The 12,397-nt window shown below is 46.2% G+C and overlaps 1 protein-coding gene across 1 annotated transcript in view; it reads left to right on the top strand.

Moving 5' to 3' along the window:
- GAB2 (GRB2 associated binding protein 2) overlaps nt 1–12,397 on the top strand; it is a 182,286-nt gene that overhangs the window by 82,656 nt on the left and 87,233 nt on the right. The window lies entirely within an intron of this gene.

The following is a 12,397-nucleotide window of genomic DNA, read 5'->3' as shown; positions in this document are numbered from 1 at the left end:
CATGTTAGCTTCCCATTAACTGCTTGCAGGAAATCTTTTCTTGGACCTGATCTGCCCGCTTCCTGAAGTCTTCCTCTCAGCATTGTGTAAATTGGGGATGAATCAAGTCAGCAGTTTGGGGGCGTGTTTGTTCTCTCCCCTGCCACAGCCTCCCCACTCTGTGCAGTACCAGAAAGCTGCCTTTCTTGTCTGTTTCTGGGGGTGAAGGAAGGAGGGGCGAGCCCTTGGTGTGTGTCAGCCTCAGAGGCTGCCTGACACAAATGCCCTTTTGTGTGGAGGGGGCATGTGTGTGCTTTGCCCCTTCCCAGTGGACACTTGCATTGACGAGGTCCGGATGGTATCCTCCGAGCCCTAAACAATGGTGCAGAGGGAGAGAAAGGGCAGCCTTAGAGCCCAGGCGGTAGGGGTAACAACTGGTTTTCCTCTTCCGGCCCGCACCCGACTCCCTTTGTCCGTTGTGCGCTTGCCTGACCTGAGGCCGCCCAGCCCATTCTCAAGCCAGAGCAGCCTGGACACTGTGAAGAGCTCACAGTGGAGGGCAGAGTTTTCTGTGACAAGAAGAATAATTCCTCATGTGTATGCAAGATTATTCTTACACAGGTGAAATCTTTTGAGGAACTAAAATTCTGACTCTGCTATCCCTTAAGAATGTAGGATTTGGACCAGTGGATTTGACCGTGGGTACAGGCCTTGCCATTTAATAACTGAAAACACAAGCAAGGCTTGGGAATAGTAACACCTTACATTTCCTAGGTTTTTCAAATGTTTAGGGAAGAAAATAGCATGTCCAAGTGCCTGCCTGTCACAGATGGAGCGCCCAAATGTGCACTGAAATTCTAGTGAAATCATATCATAAATAGGCTCTGCAGAAAAACCTAAACACACATTCGTTACCGTTTGTTTTTCTGTCCCCTCTAAAGTTACCCCTTCACTGGCCTCCCCTTCTGACCTTTTCTTCGATCTCTTCATCATTATCACTGTGTTATGTTGGGTTTTCGAGAAACAAAACCACCTAAGAACAACACCACCAACATTATGTCAAGAAAGCGGCTCACACAGGTGCAGAGTCAGGGCAACCCTGCCCTTGTCCCCACAGTCTGTGGTTGTGGATGGGTCCAAGGTCAGTGGGTCAGGCTCATGACTGGAGAGATGAATGACTACAAGGCATCAGGTCAGATTGCAGGCAATGGTGGCTCTTGGGAGTTTGGCACATTCTGACCAGCTGGTGACTCAAGTCCAGAGAACCAAAGGTCAGTGAACCAGACCCAGAGAAAGCAAGCAAACCTTTCCTCGGTGTCTACTTAATATAGGAAGTAGGCCACACCTCTGAGGACATCTCCTTTCAAGTGTATCCAGGCTGTGCCCTGAGTGAGGAAATTACACTCCATCCTAATCTGTTTACAAATGCTTGGCTGTTCACAGCACACCCCATCATGGAGTTGATGATATTATGTTGGATCACTAGATACTAGTCCCCAACTGCCACAGCCAAGTTGACACAAAGCCCGACTAGCACAGACTCTGGGTCTGCTTTCACATAACATAAACTCTCCTATCTAGAATGTTCCCGGATGGAAAGAGTGATCTACACTTACCTGCTCACCTAGAGGCTTTGGGTTGAACCCACTCAGCAACACCATGGAAGGAAGACCTGTGATCTGTTTCTGTAAAGATTACAGCCAAGAAAACTCCACGGAGAAGTTTTGCTCTGTAACCCATGGGATGACCGTGCATCAGGCACCAGTGCATGGCCTTCGGCCATACTGATTCTAGGGCAGAGGGTTCAGTTTAAGAGTAGGGGTGTTCTCGTCTAGCACCGCCCTGCCGGAGTGCTACTGGAGCGATCTGTGTAAGACGCCACTCCCACGCTGTGGCTATGGCTTTAAGAATTAGTAGGAGGTCAGACTTGAGAAACTACAATTGCAGCTGACCCTTGGTGCTTGGGGAGCCCAGAGTACCTCAGCTGCATAACAATCTCACATCTCTATACCCCTGCTAACCCGCAGAGACCCCACATAGGAAAATGGAATCCCCGCCCCACCCGCCATCCTACAAGGCTTGTGGGAACGCAGTCGGCCGACTCACTGCAAGTATATCTGGTGACGGCCATTTGGACTTTCTAGCATTTCCAACTAGCAGGGGAGGGGAGTGGAAGTTGAGCGAGCCAACCCACAGTATCTGCCCCTCCTGTTTCTCCTAAAAAGTATGACAGGTGGCAGTGGGACAGGATAAGAGGAAGGCAAAGACAACCTGACAGATTCCTCTTCACCTAGTTATTAATTTCCAAGTGCAGAATCACTTCCATCAAATGCATGTTGAATCATTTTTCTCCATGGGGAAATCTTCCACCTCTGCCCCTGGCCCAGAAGAGAGGTTGACGGAGGTACTCAGTAGGCGTTTGCAGAAGCTGCGCCTGTGTGTGACACACTGTCAGGCAAAGGAGACCCACAGTAAGGAAAGACGAGACCCTACAATCATCAGGCAGGGAGACACAGAGATGAACATTGCTACCAAATGGTATCACATGCTGAACTAAAACTGTGCCTGGGAACACCAATGAGATACATGTACATAAGATTGGGGGTGCCACAAAATGAGGACACCTATGAAAGGGCTGTCTGTATCCCTGTAAAGGGTTGGGTGGAAGGAAATGTTATTAATGTTAAGAGTCGACAAGCCTGGCCCTATACATTCAATAATCCCTTTTTCTCAATCACCCAACCTAGGCACACAACATCCAAATGTTCACTATCTATCCACAATGTTTTCTCATGGAGAAATCTAATACAAAAGGAACAATTAAAAGAAAACACAATATACACACCATCTAGATTCTGCTATTAAAATTTTGCTCTATTTGGTGTAATTTACACCTATCCATCCCTTTATCCATCTTATTATTTAAGGCAGGGAGCCTCAAACTTTTTAAACAGGGAGCCAGTTCACTGTCACTCCAATCCGTTGGAGGGCCAGACTATAGTTAAAAAAAGAAAAAAAACTATGAAAAAATTCCGATGCAAACTGCACATATCTTATTTTGAAGTAAAAAACCAAACAGGGCAAAAACACCTGGCGGACTGGATAAATGTGCTCAGCGGGCCGCATGTGGCCCGCGGGCCAGAGTTTGAGGGCGCCTGATTTAAGGTTTTGCCAAGCAAATTGCAGATATCAATAATTTTCTACCTAAAAATGTACATATGCATATCATTAACTACAGTTCATTGGGGGTGTTTATTTGCTTTCTTTGAGCTGAAATGTGTATGGAATAAAACGCTCAAGTCAGCCTGAGCTGTTGCTGTGACTTGGCAAACACCTGCGCCGGGTATGCCTCAAGCATTCATGGACCAAATCCATAACCATCACCCCAGAAAGTTTCCCGATGGGAGCCCCTTCCCAAACAATCCAGTCCTTGCCCCGACGCTCCAGAGGTGACCGCCGTTTGGATTCCTTTCTACGTCTACATTAGCAGATGGAATCTTATTATGTGCGCTCTTCTTTCACTCAGAACAATACTCGTGAGATCCAGCCCAGTTATTCAGCATGCTTATATCACTGAGTATGAATATTGTATGAATATTCCATTTGTGTATCCATTCTCCTATTGGTAGATATCTGGGCTGTTTCCAGTTTGGGCAATTATGAATAACATTCTCTGTACCCATAAAGCACCTTTTTCCCCAGATAGACTACTTTGGGATTTACAGAAAAATTGAGAAGCTAGGATAAAGAGTTCCCATACAGTGCGCACTTGCTTTCCCCGACAATGAACACCTTTCACATAGTAATCATGTCACTTGGGAGGGCCTTTTAGACTTAGTGTGCTTAGGTGGCCACTTCACAAGTTGCCAGGTGACAAAACTGAAAATGTGACACTTCTAGTCAATCCCCTGCCCCTGAACCTGTTCGGGTAGAGCCAAGGACTGTCAATGGGAAAGCGTTTTGTCATTTCCATTGGAACATTGATCCAGCATTTGTTTTCTCAAGTCAGTTGGAGCCAAGAGTGCCAAGTGGTTGGTGTGCATCTCCATTCCCGAGAGCCTTGCTCTTCACCTGCATAGCCTTGGCTTTGTCACCATCTGCCCCACCCCCCACTGCATTGTGGCTTTTCCATTTCTAGCCATCTCTCACCTCCAGCAAATCCTCAACAAGAGTGTCAGAATTTTCCCTCCTGCACAGTTTATGATTATAACAGTTAATGTTTATGCTGCACTTACTAGTGTATAAAGCTCTGTAGCATCCACATCTTCCTTTTAATCTGTTGTTGTTAGGTGTCGTTGAGTAGGTTCCAATTTCTAGCGACCCTGTGTATACTAGCATGAGACCCTGCCCCAACCTGAACTCTGTGAGGCCACTGTTGCGGCCGCAGTGTCAGTCCATCTCATCGAGAGCTTTCTTTCACAACCCTCACTTTCTCTCGTGTGATGGCCTTTTCCAGCGACTAGTCTCTCCTCACAACATGTTCAAAGTCTGTGCGACGAACTCTGCATCCTAAGGAGCATTCTGGCTGTACTTCTCCAAGCCAGATATGTTTGTTGTTCTGGCAATCCACGGTACTCACCAGCACCATAGTTCAAAGACACCACTTCTTCAGTCTTCCTCATTCACTGTCCGTCTTTCGCAGGCATAGGAGTGCTTGAAGATGCCAGGGTTGGGGCCAGGTGCACCTTCGTTCTCAAAGTGACATCTTTGCTTTTTTAACCTATTAAAGAGGTCTTGTGCGGAAGATTTGCCCAATGGCTTAAGTCCTTTGGTTTCTTGACTGCTGCATCCAAAGGCCTTGGTTGCAAATAAAATGAAATCCTTGATCACTTTGGTTTTTTCTTGGCTCGTCATGATGTTGTGTGTTGGTCCTGTCATGGTGATTTCTGTTTTCATTATACCGAGGTATAGTTCAGATTGAAGGCTACAGTCTGAGCTTCGTCAGTAAACATTTCAGGTTCTCTTCTCTTGCAAGTAAGGTGGTATCATCTGCATGTCACAGATAGTTAATGAGTCTTCTTCCAATCCTGTTGTTATCCGTGTAGTCTAACAACAAAATGATACTATACTATTTGTGTAAAAGGAGAGCTGTTATGTGTGTTTACTATTGTACACAAAAAATTCCCTTGAAATGAAATTCAATAAACTGCTGTGAAATGATTGTCTCTATGAAGTAGACCAGGGTGGTTAGGGTGAGGGTAGGGATAGGTTTTACTGTTTGTCAGTTTATATACCACTTGATTTTTGAGCCATATTGCCTCTTCAAAAATACAAGATTGAAGAAGTGAACAGAACTGTTTTTGAACAGTTTACTACTGAAGGTTATAAAAGTAGACTGTTCAGAATTTATTTTAATCATTTTATTGGGGGCTCGTACAACTCTTATCCAATCCATACATACATCCATTGTCTCAAGCACATTAGTTGCCATCATGATTCTCAAAATATTTGCTTTCCACTCGAGTCCCTGGTATCAGCTCATGAACCCTTGATAATTTATAAATTATTATTTTGTCATATCTTACACTGTCCAACGTCTCCCTTCACCCACTTTTCTGTTGTCCATCAATGGTATTATAGATTTAATCTCTATATCTTTTGATTTGACTATTTACAGTCATCAGGGTATTGCTCAGTAATTTAAGATAATAATTTCTGCAGTCAGAAAAAAGGCTTATCTAAGCAGAGATAGAGTTCTTAGAAGCCAGCATCATGAATTCTCAGGACTGAAAAGGCCAAAAAAGTTCATTATACCCTCATTGTATGCTTGAATGCCCTCTGCAGTATTCTTGCTGAATGATCTTTGTCACTATAATGTTGTTCTAGAACATACATCTAGGCATCCCACTTTCCTTTTAAAAACACAGTTCTTAGGATAAAGTCCAAATTTCTTGACTCCTTCAACAATGATTAAAACCCTTTTGGTATACATTCCCATACAGACCTATATTTCCCTGTATTACCATATTGGTCATGCTCTGTTATGATTACTTGTCTCTTGTCTCTGCTAGATACTAGGCCCCAAGATTCATGATTTTAAATGAATGTTTAAGAAATTGGTTATCCTGTAAAGTGAATAGAAAGCCTCAATGTAGCAAGTGCTAGTAAATTTTGCCAACTATATAGTAAACTACACTCATAGCACATCTTTAGTTTTATACAAGAGTGAGAAATTCCAAATTCTGCCATTACGTCTGCTTCTTTCAGTAGCCATAGAAGTCAACATAACAAAATTCAGGGGAAGTTAGACAGTAAGTTCTCAAGAAAGATGCGGCTTTCTGCTCCTGTAAAGATTTACAGCCACAGAAACCCGAGGAAGCAGTTCTCTGCCTGACAGGGTCACTGTGGGTTGGAAGGAGCCCTGGTACACAGTGGGCTGAGCACAGAGCGGCTAGGTACAGGCCAGCAGTTTAAATCCAGCCACTGCTCCAAGTGAGAACGGTGAGGCTTTATAATCCAGGACAGATTGCAAGGTTCAGAAATCCAAAGTGGAAGTTCTGCCCTGCGCTGTGGGCTCCCTGTGAGTCAGAATCGACTCAGTGTCAGTGCAATGAGTGGGAAATAACTTGATGATACTGGGTTTGGTTTGGGGTGATTACATGGGGAGGAGGATACCCCGAAGAATAAAAGCTTCAAGACTTTTTCCTCCCTTACTAAAAGTAGCCATGCAATATGTCTCCATGCATACATCTTTTTACTTTCCTCAGAAAGATTGCATCAGTCAGCTGCAAGAATTGGGCAGTCCATGATGTAAACGGGGACGGACGTTTTAGACACTCCTGAAATTGGTGCCCAATTGTTTTCCAAACACATTGTCCCAACAAACAGCCTTGAGCCACCTGCGAGGGCACCCATCTTATCACACCCTTACTGTGGAATGTCAGGAAAAAGATCTTTGGCAGTGTGATGGAGGGAGCGGGGAGCGGTTCTTTCCCACCCTTTTCCTGTGAATGCTGGGTGCTGCTCTTTCACTGGACAATTCACGCAGCTTCTAATGAGGGAGCGCCCCACCGCTCAAAGACCTGCTCAGAGGCCGCTGAACCTCCCGGGTCTCACGAGCACAGCGTCTCTGTTGTGCTGCAGCGGGGAGGGAAAGCGTAGCACAAACCAGGCCATTGTGCGGGAGGAGGGTACTGGGTAATGCTGTGAGAGGGATGAAAAGGCTGATTCTCCATTCTTGATTGTTGTGATTTCCACGGAGGAGCCAAGGGCTTGGGCCCGGGAAGGGCTGGGTCTTGACTGCGGCCAGATGCTCCCTTTTCCAGGGCTGCCTCCTATTATTTCTGGGGGGGAGGGGGGGCTGAGGGCGGGGGTCACAGCGCAGCTGAAGCAGATTCACTTTTATGCCAGCTCCATCCTCCCTTTGAGCAGTTGCCCTGGACCTGGGGACATTCAGAATTAGTCAGCCACGGTTTACAAACAGGATCGGGGTTCAAGGTCCCCGGTGTAGATGAGAGCTGGCCTCTTCCGGCGAGTGTACCATTCCTCCGTCCACCTGAGGCAGAGAGAGCGTGCTTTCCTCCCTCAGTCCCTGCCGCCGCCGCCTTTGTCGCAGGCCCTCCTCATCCTGTTTTGTCTGGGCTATATGGCAAGAGCTTCCTGTTTGCCTGAATCCGCCCTCAGAAACACTATTGCCAAAGTGGTTCCTCCCAGCGGGCACACTGGATGGGATCTCAGTCACTGCTCAGCTGAAACTGTCACTGGTTTCCCCACTCACTGACTTCAGCACCCTTTAGCGTCGCGTCCCAGACTGTCTTCCCAGCCGCTCCTCTGGACTACAGGGGCGCTGGTCCCTCTGCCCAAATCACCCTCCTGCCTCTGTTCTGCCTGACTGCCTCCGCCTGAGCCCCCACACAGCCCTCCCCAAAGAGCTCGTCCCCCTCACTCATCACCTGGTTGGTGGATTTTGTCCCAGCTCAGCTCGCCCCCTCTCTCTCTCACGTTTTCATAGCGTGAATCCTTCTGCGTGCCTGTCTAGGTGAATTCCCAGCTTCTAGCACAGTGTGGACCACGTGAGAAGTGCTCATAAATGTTTCCTTATGTTGTACGGCTGAAGCTGTGTGCTCTGTGAGAGCTGGAAAAGAATATGATCTAGTTTCATTTTTCTCCTCCTCCTCCTCCTGGGTGGCCCACCACATGCAAAGGCAGGAATTAGGGAACCCTTTAAACCAGTCCTGTCAAGCTGTCTCTAACACTGTGCAGCCCCGTGCTCCACTGGGTTTGCCACAGGTGATTTTTCAGAAGTGAATTGCAGGGCCTGTCTTCCAAAGTGCCTTGATAGACCCGAACCTGCAACTTTTCGCTTAGCTGAATGTGTTAAGAATGTACACAACCTAGAGACTGCTTAGATAACCTGAAAGGGGCCTTGAGATAAAGGATTGAGCCAGGGCCCAAGGAAGGAACCAATATTTATTGCCACATTTTCTGCTGGGTGTTTTATATTATTTTGCATGCTTGATAATCCTGGAATGTGTTATATCTATCTTAAGGATGAGAACACAGAAAGCTGAACTGTTAAGTGTCCCTGCGGACACCCTAAAAGTAGGGCCCTTGTAACCTGGGTGGGCTAAAGGCATGCATGAAAAGAAGACCCTGCGTGATAGGTAAGAAGAGGGGGTGAAGAAAGAGTGCGCTTGTGTAGGCAGCTTGCCTTGAGCAGAACTTCGATGTGCAGCGTTTGCTTCAGAAACCTCCTCCTGCCCTTTGACTCTCTTTCCCTCTCCACTCACTGTCCCTGTCTCTCCATGACTCCTTCAGCTTGCTAGCTTTTGAAGCTCTTTTAAGAGAGGCCTTTAAGTATTTCCACAGCTTGTTCCCAACCTAAGACGCTCCCCTTCCTGCCACCGTGAGCCTGTACCTACTAGAACTGTGGGAGTTCTCACTGTTCTGGTCATAAGCTGTGCCCTCGCACACCACGGGCACTTTACCCACTACCCTTTGCAGCATTAGCTTCCTTTAGCACTTTTAGGAGGGGGGCACATATTCAGCCCTGCATCTCCAGAGGCACTGTGGCATCGTGCCAGCCATAGAGGTGGGCTCTCAAAAGAAATGTGTTGAAAAGTCTACTGGACAGACCTTTTGCCTGTGTACATTATTTGGCATACACAAAATAGTTTCCTTTCCAGAGATATTAAAAACTGGAAGCACTTTCTACTTTGGTGTACTTAGCAATAAAAGGAGCCCTGTTAGCAGAGTGGGCTACACACTGAGCTACCAACTACAAGGTCAGCAGTTCAAACCCACTGGTTACTCCAAGGGAGAAAGATGAGTCTGTTTACTCCCATAAAGATATTAAAGTCTCGGAAATTCAAAAGGGGAAGTTCGCCCCTGCCACGTAGGGTCACTGTGAGTCAGAATCAAGGGGATGGCAGTGAGTTTTTGATAGCATGAAATTGGTCTTATTAGAAGCAACAAAATTGCGAATTGACCATTGCTTACAAACCCTGTGGGGAAGTGACTCAGAGATGAGGCATTGCCGCCATGGGGGGGGGGCAGGGGAGATTGTCAACTGAATTTCAAGTCTGATGGGCACTCAAAAGCAATACCTTCTTGTTTCTTGGGTTGGTTGTTTTCAAGCGCATAGGAGTTGTTCTGGTAACTGGGTAGTGGTTCTTCCCAATAAAGGCAACTCACTGTAAGAAAGAAGGAAAAACTCACGTGACGTGGTCTCTGCCTGTCAGTGGCTGCAGTCCACATGCGCTTTACACCTTTGTACTCTGTCATGTACAGCCCCTGTCACACGTGGTGGATGGCAAGGAGGCCTGGTTTTTATCGCCATTTAACTCTTAGTGACCTAAAGCACGAGGGGCCCTGGAGGTGTGGTGGTAAGTAAGTACTGGGCTGCTGCCTGCCAACTGCCTGCCAAGTCAGCACTTCAAACCCATTTCCCGCTCTATGGGAGAAAGATGAATGAAGCCTTCTACTTCCGTACACAGTCACCTTCCCAGACAACCACAAAGGCAGGTCTACTCTGGCCTGCGGGGTTACTATAAGTCAGGAATGACTCACTGATGGTGATTGAGAACCTAGAGCAGGGGTCCTCAAAATACGGCCCATGGACATTTATCTGGAACACCGGGTGTTTTTGCCCCATTTGGTTTTTTTTACTTCAAAATAAGATATGTGCAGTGTGCATAGGAATTTTTCATAGTTGTTTTTGTTTTGTTTTTTTAACTATAGTCCGGCCCTACAATGGGTCTTAGGGAGAGTGTACTGGCCCCCTGTTTAAAAAGTTTGAGGACCCCTGACCTAGAGCATGGGAAAGGGAGAGATTTATTCTGCTGGGATCCCATGGCTTCGAGGAGGTAGAGGTGGGGCTTGCACGTAGGTCAGTGAGTGACTTCAGGCCACTTGAGCCAACTCAGTTTGTTCAGCTGTAAAATGAAGACAATAGCATCTACTTCCGATGAGGGGTCGTGAATATTAACATCAGACAGTGCGTGTAAATGAAGCATTTAATACCAAACTGGGACAGTGTATATAAAAAAGAAACAAACCCCCAATCCCTCCCTCACTGACTCATAGTGAGCTGGGGAGACAGAGCATAACCGCTCCCGAGGGAAATTTCAGAGGCTGTAAATCTTTACTGAACCAGAAGCCTCCTCATTCTCCCACAGAGCCACCAGTGGGTTTGAACTGCTGACCCTGCAGTTGGAAGCCCAACCTGTAACCCATTACACCACTAGGGCTCCTATAGTGTCTTGAATGCAAACTGTTACGACCTGTCTTACCGGCTGCTTTTGTCAATGTTGCGGTACACTGTGTATCACTTTGTGAGTACCGTCACCAAGGTCTGGTTCCGTATTGTTGAGAATCGGAATAGACATGCCTGTTTTACATGCACATCTTATGTAAAGGACCTCATGTGATGCCTGCCTGACTCAGGCGCTCCGTGAATGGTCCCTTTACTTCTCCTTCTGGCTGCGTGCTTATATTTATGAGGTACACAGGACCTCCATCCAGAGACTGAGGAATAATCCACTTAGGAACAGAACTCTCCCAAATGCTTAAGACTGTGAGTCCTTCTCAGTGCTTTCTGTGGTCTTTCTTGCACCCTCTGCACATTTTTAAATTTTATTAAATACTTTAACGAGGGGGAGCTCTTACATCTCTTTTCATAATCCATATATTCATCCATTGTGTCAAGCAAATTTGTACTTATATTGCCATCATCATTTTCAAAGCATTTTCTTTCTACTTGAGCCCTTGGTATCAGCTCCTCATTTCCCCCCTCCCTCTCCCATCTTCCCTCCCTCCCTCCCTCATGAACCCTTGATAAGTTATAGATTATTTTCATATTTTACGTCGTTCTCTGTTACCCCTCACCCAGTTTTCTGTTGTTCATCCCCCTGGGAGGGGGTTATAGGTTGATCCTTGTGATCGATTCCCCCTTTCTCCCCCCACCCTCCCTTTATCCTCCTGGAATCTCTATCCTCATTGTTGGCCCTAAAGGGCTTATCTATGCTGGAGTCCCTCTAGCTGTAGCAGTGTGCATGTTCTTATCTAATCCGATTTGTAAGGTAGAACTGAGGTCATGATAGTGTGGGGAGGAAGCATTAAATACCTAGAGGAAAGTTGTTTCCTCGGTGCTTTACTGCACCCTGACTGGCTCATCTCCTCCTTGTGACCCCTCTGTGAGGTGATGCCCAAGTGTCAACAGATGGGCTTTGGGTCTCCACTCCTCAACTCTCCGCTGCCCCTCTGTCCCCCCCGCCCCTTGTTCACATCGGTATGATTTTGTTCCAGGTCTTAGATGCCTGATACCTCATCCCAGGGGTGTCAAACTGGTGGCCCTTGGGCCTCATGCAACCCCTGAGGTAATTTTTATGGCCCTCAATGCTCTGAAGTAGAATTAGAATTGAAAAAATTGTTATGAAGAAAATAGTGCTTAGGGGAGATCGAGGCAACACCTTACGCATAATTCCCTCGTTAATCCTTTAACTATTGAAGATGAGTATACATGTGGCCCAGTGCCTTCCTGGGGTCCTGTGGACGTGTACAAACACGCTGCCTCAGGTCCAGTGACATTTGGAAGCGATATGTCTGCCACTCTCAGTGTCACGTAATATAAACATATCCCAGTAGTGAAAAGGTTAAAAAGGGCATTCTGGGTTGTGCTGTTATGAATCATACTTAGCGGCAACGCTAATTAACATTTTTAGAGGGAAGCCATTACGATTGTGCATCACCTTTGTCAGCTGTCCAACATTTTGTGTTTTTTATTAGTTATTTTGTTATGTTTTCCACTCACAACATGAGAGGTAAGTGAAAACTAGTAAAAGGAAAGCGCTGGTTAGTTTTGGGTAAAAAAGAATAATTTTCGTTTTATAAATATATGAAATAAAATGAATGTTTAAGCAAAGCAATTATATAGTGTTTTAATTATCCTATCCATATTCCTGAATCCTCACTTCAAAAT

The sequence above is a fragment of the Tenrec ecaudatus genome, chromosome 4 (assembly GCF_050624435.1).
Source record: "Tenrec ecaudatus isolate mTenEca1 chromosome 4, mTenEca1.hap1, whole genome shotgun sequence".
NCBI lineage: Eukaryota > Metazoa > Chordata > Mammalia > Afrosoricida > Tenrecidae > Tenrec > Tenrec ecaudatus.
Note: the sequence above shows the minus strand (reverse complement) of the source record. Positions and strands in the feature narration are given on the sequence as shown.